The 14,319-nt window shown below is 53.0% G+C and overlaps 1 protein-coding gene across 13 annotated transcripts in view; it reads right to left on the bottom strand.

The window, feature by feature from the left end:
* Nucleotides 1-9,582, bottom strand: part of EIF4G3 (eukaryotic translation initiation factor 4 gamma 3) — a 147,697-nt gene extending 138,115 nt beyond the window's left edge. For 11 of the 13 annotated variants that reach the window (XM_061379486.1, XM_061379488.1, XM_061379490.1 and 8 more), the window contains exon 1: nucleotides 9,190-9,348. The gene's annotated coding sequence lies outside the window, so the exon portion shown is untranslated. Of the gene's footprint in view, nucleotides 1-9,189 lie in introns of all 13 variants that reach the window. The other 2 variants (XR_009729446.1, XM_061379495.1) reach the window with 2 other exon arrangements.
* Between the last annotated feature and the right edge of the window lie 4,737 nt (nucleotides 9,583-14,319).

Raw genomic sequence — 14,319 nt, 5'->3', positions numbered from 1 at the left:
CGAATGCTGACATTTTGCTACACTTCAGAACAGGAATGGACCACATCACATATTTTACATCCCTGTTGCAGGGCATCCCTGACGCTACCAGGAGCTGCAGCACAAGCAGCCTGCAGATACACAGTTCTCCAGGCCACCAACAGGCTGGTCCCAACACACTTCCTCTTTTTCCTTTGCAATTCAGAGACATTTCTGACCCACCTGCTGCAAGCACTGATGCTAGAGATACTTTATGTCCCTCATTCCTAAGCAAAACCACCACCTTAACAGCAACATCATAAACACAAGGACAGAGCTAGACCTCAAGGAAAATCAGTCGAAGCCTGATGAGTGAACTCTCCTCCTTTGAGGAAGTATTTTCAACCCTCTCCTCCTGGAGGTGGAAGTTCAGCAGACTTCTCCAAGAGCTTCCAAACCTTGAGTGACCTCTTAGCTCAACCAGCAAGACCACAGACTCCCTGATGGAGACCAAAAGTTATCGCTGCTTTCAACACGTCCAGCTTGGCTGTGTTCTTCCCCTGACAAACTCCTTTCAAACAGCAAGACCGACCTGCATTGCCAACAGAGAAGCAGCTCTCCATCCTCCTCAGTGCTCTCCTGCTCTCTTGGTTTATTGCTGTGCTCCAGGTTCTTTCTACACACCCTTCAGAGGTCAATTAACACTCCTCTTGGATGATCAGCTGTCTGATTCAGGCTTTTGAACCACTCCACACCATGACTCTCAGCAAGGCGTTCACATCTCACTAGAAAGCTCTCTGCTGACTGTCCCCACTACTGACATCCAGGCCATTCAACAAGACATTCTGGAAGCAGGTCCAGGCTATAAAACTCACATGTTCTTCAGCTGCCAGGATGGGAATTTGGTGACAGGACAATTCATTCATTTATTTAATGATCTTAATGTCAGCCTGAGTGGATAAAGTGAGCTTTGGCTTCAGCAAGCAGCGAGGGGACCGTGCCAAGTGCAGCAACAATTGGTTGGGCGCATGCCGGCAACACCAGGTACTGCTGCACAGACACTGCAATAGAAACCTAAGTTTTGGGGGGGGAAATAGGAATATTCCAAGTTAAACTTGGTGCACAAGCTCAGCACCAGTTGTTTAAACACAGTTTATTGTGCAGATGAACTTTTCTGTTTCAATTTATGAAGTGGTTTGGAATGTGATCAATACAATTAAGCTGAACAGCTTCAGCTCATCAAAAATCACACTTTGCTATATTTGCATATCCACAAAAATTAGATCTGGTTTCTTTTGAAGAGACAGCCATAAAAGCACTTTGAAATGCATTGTAAAACACAATAATGCTGAAGGAAAACATAAAACCTAAGTCAGACAGGTTGACAGCTGAATTATTTCACAGACCCCAAATACAAAACACAGAGCCCATAAAAGTGAACTATTCAAAGAGCCTGTCCAGTAACCAGCATTTGTATGTGTGTAAGCAGTGGACAGAAAGTGCCACACAAACTTTGGATTCTCCCCCAAGCTGAGCTCAAAGATGCCTCAACGGCTCAAGTACATCCACAAGAGCGTTTCCATGCTGAAGCTGGGCATGAATCACAGCTGCTGAAACCCCCTTCCCAGCGCACGAGATGCACCATGAACTTCACCTTACAAATCACAACAAAGATGCCTTAAATGTGTTTTGATTTCTTGACTTGCCCTCAATGAGCAGTACAGGTTACATACCCTCCGCATAGCACCCTGCCAGCTTCCTTTTCAGATGTAACATAGTTATTGAGTCTCTCCAATTCATCAGCTGCACGCTGCAAAATAAAGCACCCAGTGTCAAGCCTACAGCATCTTCATCACCGCAAACAGGAATTCAAGACTTCAGACCAGATTCCATTCTGCATTTCACATCAGACTTGACAGATCTGCCGAAAATCATCTGGCAGCCCAAGGACAGAAGGACAAATCTCACTGCAGAGTGGAAATGAACATTTCCTACAGAGAAGGCCTTTCCTCGGGATGCTGGGAGCCTTTCAAAGACAGTGGCTGACTCAAAAACCAAAGCTACAAGTAGTATCACTAAAAAAATCTTTCCCTTTGATACCTGTAGGAAGAGTCTCTGGCTTAGTCTGAAAAGACTGAAGACTTCTGTCACTGCTGAGCAAAATAAACCCAGAAAAATGCCGGTTTCAAGGCCCGGTGACTTCTATGACTTCTTAATAAGGCATAAAAGAGGGAAATCCCTTTTTCAGACCACCATTATTGCAGCCATAGCTTTAGTTCAAATGGATTTCCAAATGCCACCAGCAGGGCCGACATTTAAATCTGACTACTCCTATTAATTCAATAACTCCACACAGTCACCCTCACATCACACCAGAACACAAACACACAATCACCACCCCAACCCGAAGAGAGAACTGATGCAATGTTTATTAGCTTCCACCTCCCAAAAGCTTTCCAACCCCAGGACAATCTGTGTTACTTAAGGTCTTTAACTGCATTAACTCTTCCTGGCTCGGTGTTTTCACAGCACCAAGAGCAAACTCAAAGCCTGGCAGCAAGGTTTCTTTGCCCACCACCCTGAGGCTGTACCATGGGCACACCATTCCCCTGGTGACAGGGTGAGAGTAGGGGTGGGGTTTGTGTTTGTGACTTTGACAGAGTTATTCCCATGCACATACTCTTACTCCAAAGCACAAGAGCCTCATTCCTGCTGAGCTCAACCACTTGGAAAGAGCAGCTGCTCCACACATCTTGACAAGTCCTAACCCATTTCAACCCTTCGCTGACGGCTTTGGAGAAGGCTACAGGTATCGGTCGAGGACTGGATATGCTTCCTTTCAAGATGCACATTATAGAAGCCACTCTGCCTTTTTTCCAGGTATATTTCAGGCTCTAGAAATAGTTTCACTCTCAACCAGATAAAGGACACACAACAGAAACGTATTATTTGTGGTAGCAGAATTGCTTTAAACCTGATACAATCTTGGTGTGGGGAAACTTGGCCTTTCCTCTCCCCCTCATATGACTGCACAGCAAATAAAGGTACAAACAATTCTTAGGGACAATCCCAATACACAGTGCATTGTTTTCCTTTCAGGAAAGAAGGAAAATGCTGTCCCATTAACCCAGTTACGTGCCCAGCAGCAATTTGACTCAAGTCCCATCAGCAACAGCGTGCCATCACCTACTACGAGAAGGGAGCATGTGTTCTGGGACACCTTCCAAACGTATATAATAAAACATAAGAATAACATGTACCAGAAAATTTCACTAGCCTAAAAGCTCATTTTGCTCTCTCCCTTTGATGCTTTCCTTTTTTAAGAACACATTCTATTTTCTTCTTCCAGCTGTTCCACATCATCATCTTCTATCTGGGAGGCAAAACCAAGTGGAGTTTGGAAAGAGAAGCTGCACGCAGGAGAAGCTCTTCAAATTGCCACCCAGTGTAAAACACAGCACTATGAGAACTCACAGCAACTGTTCCCTTAGAACAAAGAAAGAGAAATGAGTTCCCCCAGTTCCTCCAGACCCCAGGGTGCACAGCTCTTGCACCCACATCTCCATGCCCCATAGCAAACACTGCTTTGCTGTCCCCCACTCATTCCAGAAGAGCCTTTGCCAGCAGACACAGTCATGGCACAGATGAAGTTTCCTCCTGAAGAACGCCTGTACAACAGTGCTGCTGCCCATCTGGGATTCCCCAGAGTAAAAATTCCAGCAACTCTAATCATATCAGTGGATTTACACACAACTAAACTTGACACTTAACCAGCCTGAAACTGCTGGCTTAGGGAGAGAAAGAGAATACAGGTTACTTATGACCGCTGAAGAGAACACTTCACTAACTTACTGTGAAACAAAACCAGAGGCAATGCACCAGCTCCACACATCCCAGTGTTTGCTAAGAACATGGAAAAGCCTTTCAGCCCTCAGGTGATGGAGAAACCCACACACAGAGCTGAAAATCCTGCTACATCCCAACATCTGAGAGGGAAGTTATCTGTTCCAAGTCTCCTATTACTCTCTCACCAACTTCTCAGCATAGCTAAAAACACAGACTGGGTTCCAAAATCAGCACTGCACATTAAATACGTATATATTGAAATGGCTGAAGTAACCTTCTCCTGCAGGCTTCTGCCAGAGAACCCACACAATCATGTCCTCAGATGAGGGGAAAATCAGCTGTGTGAAATCACACTGCTGGAAGAATCATTCTCTCCAAGTCTCCCAAAGCTGGTAAAGTGACATATCTGCGCTATAACATGATTAGCTTTTGTCATTAAATAAGTTAAAGCTATTTCTGCTGGAGAGAACGCTAAGATGTGCCAAGACTGGGGAACATCAACAGGGGAGATGGCAGAGAGGTCTAAAAGCACTTAATTCTTTGGCAATACGCTCACAAACCCGTTCCTGTTCCTCCCCTGCAGAAGAGCTGCTACCACAGGGAAAGCCTCCATGTTTTCAAAGCTTCCCTCCTGCTGCATTCCCTCCCAAGTTGTATGATCTCCACAGCTTCAGACACTCCCAAATGGAAACACTTCTCAGGCAACACCGCTGCTCTTCCTCCCCTTCATCCAGCCGTGCTTTCGGAAAGCGCACTCCTGAACTTGGAAAAGCAGAGAGCAAGAACACCTCTGAGATCTCAGCCCCGCTCCTCCCCTCCTGCCCACCTCTCGCCACTCCTTCCCCTTCTTGACCAGAAGGCTCCAAACACCCTTCCAGGCGAGCAGCTGCCGCTGGCATCTGCAAGAAGACTTCCAACCGTGCTCTCATTCTAGCTCCAGTTCAATGTCAAAGCTACCCAGAGGCCGAAGTGGATCCACCTGAGGTGCAGGGGGGCCCAGCACTTCACACAAAAGCCACCAGCATGCTCTTCAAGCTGACTTTAATGCTCAAGCAGCTTCCTGACCCCTGGGTCTTCATCTTCAAACCCATCACCAGCTAAACTCCAGGCAGCAGAGATGTTGCATCACACGCTCCAGAAAGAGGTTCTTGTAATGGAAGTAAGCAGGGAGGAAAGACGGCACTGGGGGTACCACAGCAACCCAGAGACCCTGATCCTTCAGTGCGCGCTGAAGATGCTCTCCTTGGAGAGATCCTTAGGCACTTTCCCCTCCAGCTCAACTCTCTGCTCCACTAAGAGAAGACAGAAAACCCCACGCACCCAAATCCTCCTCAACAGCCTTGATTTAACCAGAACATCATCAACACAGGCCTGCTCCAATTGCACAACCTGCCTGCACCCGTACACCAGGTAAGTGCGGACAGAAACTCATCCTTGACTTCACACACAGTCTCTTGCATTCCCAGAAGTGATCCTGTATCTCTTGCAGTTATCCCAGGCTTTGGGAAGCTGCTCGCATCCGGAAGATGCCACTCATCAGAGCAGGAAGCAACACACTGCTTTCAGAAAGGCACTACAGCACCGTTAGCTAAAACAAACCCAGAAGAATTAAAGGCAACACTCAAGTACTGAGGCAACATCAGCAAACCCCACATTTCCATGCACAGAAACAAAGTACCTCACATAGAACCCCCCCTCCAAACACTGACCCTTCCTCTCTGCTTCTCAGCAATGGAATTAAATTGGAGGAAGAAGGATTTTCAATGACTTTCTGTTAAAACCCACCCTGGAACCACCACAATCACCTCGCTGCAGTAACCCAAAAAACATGCATGTCCAGGGATACCCTATCCCACACTGAAACAGCCACAGTGTTAGATTAAGGTCAAGTTTACTGGTCCCTGCACAGAGCCCATCAACAGCCAGAAAGCTGAACTCCCTCCAAACACAAGGAAGTTTGGAAAAGGAAACAAAAACCTACTGACACCAGCCCATGATGGCTCCAACTTGGCTTCCAGGTCGAGCATTAAATTAACCCTGCAGGGCCAGGACACATGGAGCTCACCCACGTCCACCAGTTTGTCCTTCACAGCCCAATGTTTGCCCACATCCAGGCCAGGGCTGTGAGGAAACCAGTGACCTGATTATACCAATCCAGAGAATTCATTCTCAATGTGGAGACTTTGTAAAGAGCAAGCTTAATGCAACACACACAAATCCTTCAGAGTGAAAGTGTGAGGGACAGTAAAGAAACACACTGCAGCTTCGTATGTGTCCCAAGCAGCACCAAGTGAAGAATACAGAGGGACCTTCCTTGACATTTTTATGGAACAAATCTCACTACAGAACAATCAACTCCACCTGGAACTGCTTCTTCAGAGGCATTCGAAAGCCAAAGCAGAGGTGGGCAGGTGGGATTTATTGTTGGTGATATCCCTCTTCAGTTACACCCTTCTCATCCCCCCAGACAAGGCTCACAGTGTCTATGCTGACAACTTCTGAGCACAATTCCTGCCTGAAACCAGGTTCAGCTGAACACTCGCCACTCCCACAGCTGCAGAATTATCCCAACTTACTTGTACAAGGGGAATTTACCTTCTTGAAGCCACTGATAGAAGGAATTTTCTCAAAGCTCTGTCTTGTCTTACAGCAGCTCCCATTAATTTCCTATTCAGCACATAACACAATGAAACTCCCATCAAAACATTTCTGTTCATGTCCATCACTCCCCAGCTTCACTTCCCTTCAAGAAATGTACGTATTTTTTAATCCCTTCTTCCCCCTGTATTTTTCTTCTCCTTTCCACAAATGCACATGCTCTTTCCCCACACAGTTCTTTGCCTCAGTTACACAGATAACATTTCATTTCACGACATATGAAGTACTAAACCCACACGTGTTTCCAAAGACACAAAGTTCACCACATGGAAGCCCAACTCCGAGCCTCATCCTACCTATTAACATACAGTAATCCTTCACATCAACAAATAAACCCTTGTGCTGCCGTGAAGAGGAGACCTCGCAGTGCTCTGCTCGCTCCGAGTCGTCAGAAGCAACCTGCAACCGGCCTGTGTCTGCTGGAGGAGAACGCTGCTGCCTCAACAGTCGGATCAAAACAGAAAGGGAAAAAAAAAGAAAGAAACCCAAGAGAGCTAAAAATAAGGCTGAACTCGGATGACCCTCTGCACTCCAGTAAATCAGAGCTGAACTCTGCTCCCCGCGCTCGCTCCTGCGAGGTAACAGCTTTTGTTTACTACCTGGAAGCCAACAGGAGTTGCAGCGGAGGCTCAAACTCACCAGGACATCCCAACACCTAAAAGGCACCAAGAACACATGGAGGGGTTTGTCCACACCACAGGCACAGAGCAGGGGTTTGTAAATTTACCGTGGGTTAAACAGTGTGTTTTCAAACAGGAATGGCTAGAAATAAATATCAGACTTTATTATTTTAACCTCCTCACCTTTATAATGCCAACCCCTCACGTCTACCCTGTACTCTTCCATTCCTCTCTATCTCCTGCTCCGAGGGTCCAGCTGGGTCCCCGAACACCTCCAGCTCCTTCGGGATCTCGCATGCTCCTTCTGAGCCTTTTTACTTTCAGGCTGCACTCAGATGTAAGCCCCAGCTTCACCCCTCATGTGTGCAAGGCGACTTGTGCCAACACCCACCAAAAGCCACGGCGTCCGCCTGTCTGAGCTACAACAGCACAGCCACTCTCACAAACCACCACCACGCTCACCCCCGACCACGGCAGGGAAGGATTCAAGTCCCTCCACAGTGTTTTTACTGAGTCCTTCAAATCAAGCTCTTGGGAAAGCCCAGCACACTCCTGATCCTAGAGCCTGGCACACCGCAACTGCCAAGGCACCCAAGTGTCACATTCCCTGTTAAAAGAGATCCTTTCCAGACAAACCAGCACCTTACAGGGCAGGTCAGCTGAGCACAGGCTCACTGGCCGGCATTCCCACTGTAACACTTGGCACATCACTCAAAAGTGAGCAAATTTCCCCCTGAGCAACAGTTTTACTCACCACCAACCCTGCTGACTCTGCAGTGACAGCACCTTCCCACTTAATTCCTTCCCCCCCTAAAGCACAGGCTGGAATTCCAGAAGAGGACCCAACGGAGAGTGCGTCCCTCCGTGGCACTCCGAAATCTTGGCGAGGCTTTTCACTTGACCCAAACAAATCCGGAACGTCAACAGTCTCATGATTTAAGCAACGCATTTGTTGTCATGGCAAGACCGATTCTTGCCGGAAGCTCGAGAAAACAATGGCCCTAAACTGATTAGAGAAGGGCTTGGTTTTCCCACCTCAAAAATGAAAGTGAGAGCAAGAAGCCGCTTGCACACGGGAAGCACTGTTCTTGAAGAGCACAGGCTGGAAAAGCCCTCAGCACCTAAAACACCCTCTTAAAACCCAAGCTGCTGCCACCGACCAACAGCGAAGCACCCTCTTTGGTGCTGCCGGCCCCGACACAGCCACACCATTCCTGGATAAGGGCACATTTCCCCCAAGTGTGGTTTACACTTCACGCTTCCCCCCCCCACACACACACACCATTACAAACTCCAGTTTGGGGGGCAGGAAGAGAAGAGCCAGTTTGCCAGGGGATGCTGCGGGACGGGAACAAAACCTCACCCCACTTTCCTGCTGATCCCTGCAGTATTTCCCTCCTGACTTGGGGCCTAGTGGCAGCAGCGAAGCAAAGACCTTTAAGAAACATTCGCCGCCGGCCTCTCTTTGTAGCAGGGGTTGTTCTGCGGTGGGGTTCCTGCCGCGGGACCCTTCCCTTTCCCTTCCCCACCACGCGTGTGAAGCTGCTCTCAAGCACCACGTTCTGCCCGCGCCTCATCCGCACCGGCCGCGGAGGACAAAACAAAAATGGCCATAAAAGAAAGGAATCCCAGGAAAACCGGCCCCCGGCTGGGAAAACCCGCTTGGAAAACAACAGAGCCAAAGCACTTACCTGAGAGCACCGCAGGTACGACTGAGGAGGGGTGCGTAAGTTTACCCTTGGGGGTCACCGCTGCTCAGAGGGGGGGGGGGTGGAAGGGGGCTGAGGGACCCTTTGCTTCCCCAGGGGAAGGGGGTGAACCCCCAAAGCAGCCCATAAGCAAAGGGGGGAAGGGGTGAGGCACCCCCTTTCCCGCACCACCCCAGCAGGTGCAGCCCCCCCTCTGCAATGGGGGGGCACAAACACACACAAACACACACAAAAAGGAGCGGGGGGCCCCAACCGCCACCCCCCGCGGGACGCCCCCTCCCCACACACACACCCCGGGGCTGAAGGGGCCCCCGCGGCCCCGAGCCCCCCCCCCCCGCTGTGGGGAAGGGGCTGTCGCCCCCCGCCTCCCTCTCCCCCTCCCCCGGGGCAAAGGATACTGCTGGGGCGGCTGGGGCGGCAAGGCCCTGATGTTGGGGTGAGGCGCCGGCGCCGCCGCCGGGTGAGGGGGAGCCGGGGGGGGAGGCGGCCCCGCCGCCGCTGCCGCCGCCGCCCCGCTCCCGGGGCCGGTCCCCGCCGCCGCCGCCGCGCCGGGTTTCAAAGCCGCCTTCTGCGGTAAACTCATCGCCAAGCGGAGCCACCACCCCCCGGCGGGGAGCGGGGCCGGGGCCGGGGCCGGGGGGGAGCCGGGGAGCGGGCCGGGGGCCGGTACGGCGGCCGGGGCAGCGCGGCGGGCCGGCACCGGCGCCGGTCTCCGTGACAACGCGCCTCCCGGAGGGCTCGGCGCGGGGAGGGGACGGGAGAGGGGCCGGCGGGGAGGGGAGGGGGGGAGGCGGCTCAGGCCGCGCTGCTCATGAGCCGCCGGCGGCGGGGGGTCTCGGTCCCCCTCCCCGGGGGCAGCGGAGCCCTTCGCGGTGGCGGCTCTCGGGCGATGCCGGCGGATTTTCCTCACTGAAGTAGCGGAGCATCAAACATGGCGCTGCGGCCGCCTCCAGCAGTCCGGCAGGACGGACGCTCGGGCGCCTTCGGGCCGCTCCGGAGCCGCTCGGCCCACCGGCGCTCGGCAAGCTTCGGCTCTTTCCGGAACCGCTTGCTAGCGAGCGGCGTTCGGGAAACCTCGGCTTCTTCCGGAGACCTTCGCGGGCGCACGCGTACTCCGCGCCGCGTTCTCCCCTCCCTCCCCTCTCGGCCCGGCACCTCCCGTGACCCCCGCGCTCGGGAAACATCGGCTCTTTCCGGAGACAGGGGGCGTGAGGGATGTCGGGAAACTTCGGACTGACTCGGATGAGGAGTTCCCGCCCAGCCGGGAGGCGCTCGGGGCTTTTCGGAGCCTCTCGGCAGCGGCGAGGCCGCAGCTCCGGGCGCTTTCGGCTTGGCCCGGCGTGACTTCGGCAACGCTCGGCTCTGAGGGAGCAGCTTGCAGGCGAGGCGGCACGGAGCCGTCAGCACCCACCGCACGGCCGGCCCGGGACCCTAAACTGCCCCAAAACCTCATCCCCGGCCCCATTGCCAGCCCGGCGGCCCCCAGCCACATGCCAGGCTCCCGAGTCGGCTGGCAGGGGCAGCACCGCAGCCCCGCACAAGAACACTGTCAGCTGTGAGAGAGCCGCCTTGGCAATGGACAGGACGCAGGGAGGCCCCTCAGGGCCGCCGCTGTGGTGACAGGCACCCCACCGCCACCATCTCCAGCCCTTCACACCGCTCACAACCACCCCCGGGTTGAGCTCGGCCGAGGCGAAGGCGGTTTGTACCATCTCGGGGAGATAAAAGGGACTTCAGAGCGGATCCCAGCAGCAGCCGCATTGTCCTGACTTGTCCTGCCCCGCCGCTGGCTCCGCAGCGCTCATTCCAGCCGCCTGGCACCTCCCGGCCTGCCTGCAGCGCCGCACGTCCCAGGGAGGCGCTCCCAGCGCGGGCAGGTATCGGCACCCTCGGCCACCAGCCAGGGCCACACCAGCTGCCCCATAGAGGTGCTCCGCAGCTTGTTTGCATCCCGGCCCCTCCGTGTTCTGGGCAGCTGCGGGTTTAGGAGGAAGGTAATAACTTAAAGTGGTGGCAGATAAACTGTTAGAAGGGAAAAGCTTCCTTTATTGCAGTAAGCAGTTCCCTTGGTGGTGTGTTCGGGCACTTGGCAAGGAACTGGTGCTGCAAGTGAAAGCTGCCGGAAGAAAGATGGGGTTTTAGTGTGCAGGACCCCTGCCTGATGAGTTGCCTCTACTCACATCTCCCCAACAGCCCGGTATGCAAACAGAAAAGTAATGTTGTGTTTTAAAACACAAAGGCTGAGAAAACTGGGGCTATGGAGCCTGGAGAAGAGACCTCAGAGCAGCTTCTGGTGTCTGAAGGGGGCTACAAGGATGCTGGAGAGGGACTCCTCATCAGGGACTGTAGGGATAGGACAAGGGGTGATGGGTTCAGACTGAAACAGGGGAGACTGAGCTGAGCTCTTAGGCAGAAGCTCTTCCCTGTGAGGGTGCTGAGGCGCTGGCACAGGGTGCCCAGAGAAGCTGTGGCTGCCCCATCCCTGGCAGTGCTCAAGGCCAGGTTGGACACAGGGGCTTGGAGCAAGCTGCTCCAGTGGAAGGGGTCCCTGCCCGTGGCAGGGGTTGGAGCTGGGTGAGCTTTAAGGTCCCTTCCAACCCAAACCATTCTGTGGTTCTATGATTCTGTTTAGTTCCCCTTTCTGTGCTCTTTGCTCTGCCCTTGGGTAAGGGAAATCCCTGAGATAAGGTGAGCTCACATCTACTTCAAATGGTGTGTGGAAAATGGGGTGAAATAGAAAGCAGTAAGTTGGGTTTTTTTGAGGGTAAAAAGCCTTGCTGGCCTGTAAAGAAGTCCTGAATGGGCACTAGTTCCACCTGCAGCCAGGAACTAACATTTAAAGAGGGCTCTGGGTACTTTTTCCCAAGCCAGTTTCCCTCTGCAGCCTGCTTCCCCACCAGGAAAACTGAAGAGAGAAATGGAAAGGACCTCTAAGTGCTCTCCCACTTCCCAAAAATGGGAGAACAAAGGAGGAACTTTCATCATGGTAGGGGGGTTGCCTAAGGACAACCACCATCTCCAGCCACCCTGGAGAGCCTCTGCCCTGCAGCACATCTCAACTGGCTGCACCCTGCTGGGAAGATGGATCCCCCTCCACAGCTCATGAGCCATAATGACTTGTGTGGTCTGGGGGTGTCATTGTCCAGCACCATCCCATGGACCAGCTCCCAGGCATGGCACATCTGGTACCCCCCAGAGCAAACTGACATCCATGGCTCCCTCTGTTCCACAGCAATAGCTGCTGTAAACACAGCTGTGACGAGCCTCCCAGCCCAGGATCTTTAGAGAAATCACCTCTTTTTGCCAATGTCGAAAGGAAAAACCAGCATTTTCAGGATGGTATCTGCTGAAGCATGAGGCATGCGATGGAGCCAGGCTCCTGGCTCTGCTCCTCCAGAATCTACATCCTCCCCCAGCCATCTTTTACCATCTTGTTTTTTTCCTGCAAGGAAAAGCAGACACATCTCTGTTCTGTACTACCCCACGTAGGATGATTTGGCCAACAGAACCTGCAGTTTTGGCGAGCCCAAGCAAGTGCCAACTGGATTCACACCCTTCCTACCGCCTCTGGCTCCTCTCCACTTCGGTTTTCCTCCCATTTTTCCTGCTAACTTTATTAGCACCTGGGAACTGATGTGTCACCATGGGCAGCTTGAGGTCACAGTGCTGAACTCTTGTTCCACAGCATCACCAGCCCTTTTGCCAGTCCCACCAGTCTCTCAGGTACTTGGGCACAGCATCAAGTACCACTCAACCATGAGGCAAAGAGTGTAGTAGGAACACCAGAGCTGTTGGTGAACTTGGGGAAATAAAGGATTGGGGTGTCACTGAGAAAGTGCTGTTTTCCTGCAGGGATTGTGATAAAGAGGAGAGCATAAAGCACAAAGCTGTGGTCCTGAGATCAAGTAGGACAGATAGCCTCATGGCTGCTTGGCTCTGGGTGAAAACCACTGCGGTGAGCAGGGCCCAAGCTGTGAGATGAGACTCAAACCTGCTCATCACCTCCCATTTGTTGGCCTCTTTCCTTCAGGGAGGTCTGGTTTTGGTCAGGGAAGCTTTAGGCCGTGAAATCTGATGATCCCAGTAGGTTACCCCAGACCCGTTGTCATTTGTTGGGGATTAGATCCTGCGTTGAGGGAGCAAACTGGGAAGGAGACTTTATAACAGTCTTCTGACACCTAAAGAGGCCAACAAGAAACCTGGAAGAGGGGCTTGGGACAAGGGCCTGTAGGGACAGGTCAAGGGGAATGGCTTGAACCTGCCCGAGGGGAGACTGAGCTGAGCTCTTAGGCAGAAGCTCTTCCCTGTGAGGGTGCTGAGGCGCTGGCACAGGGTGCCCAGAGAAGCTGTGGCTGCCCCATCCCTGGCAGTGCTCAAGGCCAGGTTGGACACAGGGGCTTGGAGCAAGCTGCTCCAGTGAAAGGGATCCTTGTCCATGGCAGGGGTTGGAACTGGGTGATGTGTAGGTCCCTTCCAACCCAAACCAGTGTGTGATTCATGAGTAGAGCAGTTCACATGGGTGAGTGCAGCCTCTAAGGCTGCCTTGGCCCCACCAAACCTATGAACAAGCTCCATTTCCAGCTCGTTTTATGGTTCTAGCAAGCTCCATGGCAGCGCCTCCCTCTTTGGCCTTCTCCCACCTTTTCCCCCACTGATCCCCTTCCAACACCTTCCAGGCAAAAACCGAAAACAACATCAAACCCCCGTTGCCAGCCCTGCTCCGAGCATTCCTCGTTCCTGTTCCTGCCCAGGCTCAGCCCTCGGCAAACGTCTCTGCCCTCGGGACACGGCTGAGCAGGGAGTAAAGCAAATACCACCCAGGATCGGGCAAGCCCACGGCAGGAGCTGGCACGGGAGTGAATGATTCACCTCCTGCCTGCTCCGCCTCCACCTCTGCCTCCAGAGAGCCAAACACCCACCGAGGCAAAGACCATCACTCCAAGCCCACCACAAGCAGCTTTAACCACGACATCCCCCTGCCACAAACCACCACCAGTCTGCTGTCTCGTTACAAAGACACGCTAGAGAGCCAAAATACTTCCCTTTTGGATGGTTAAACCACCTCTATCAGCATCCTACATGGGATCCATGGGCTATGCTCCTCTCCCTGCTTCTTTCCCTACACCTTTCACCCCAGCCCCGCTCTCCCTTCTTCATCGCTCTTCACTTTGCGGCCACACCGCTCCTCTTTTCCTAGGAATTCCACCTCATTTTGGGCACCCGGGGCTAGATCCAGGCTGAACCCCAGGGCCGGTAGCGCGGCTGAGCCCTGCAGCCCCGGGAGCCAGCAGCGCAGGCAGCGATTCCCTCAGCTCCACCGCCCTCTGCGGGTCTGCAGCACTATTTCCAGCCGGATCCCAGGGAAATCCAACGGCCACGGCTGCGCTCCCAGCTCCGCAGGGAAGCGAGGGCCCCACACCGAGTCCTGCGAGCAGAAAGTAAGCGCTCTTATTCCATTTGTGACTCAGTCTGGGAGAGAAAGCACAGTAAAATAGGATGAGGGAAATGGCACCGCCGTCTTTATGCAA

The sequence above is a fragment of the Neopsephotus bourkii genome, unplaced genomic scaffold, assembly GCF_033783945.1.
Source record: "Neopsephotus bourkii isolate Nb327-2 ecotype Australia unplaced genomic scaffold, CSIRO-AGI_Nbou_v1 NB_1778, whole genome shotgun sequence".
Taxonomy (NCBI): domain Eukaryota; kingdom Metazoa; phylum Chordata; class Aves; order Psittaciformes; family Psittacidae; genus Neopsephotus; species Neopsephotus bourkii.
This window is presented reverse-complemented; position numbering and strand designations above follow the sequence as displayed.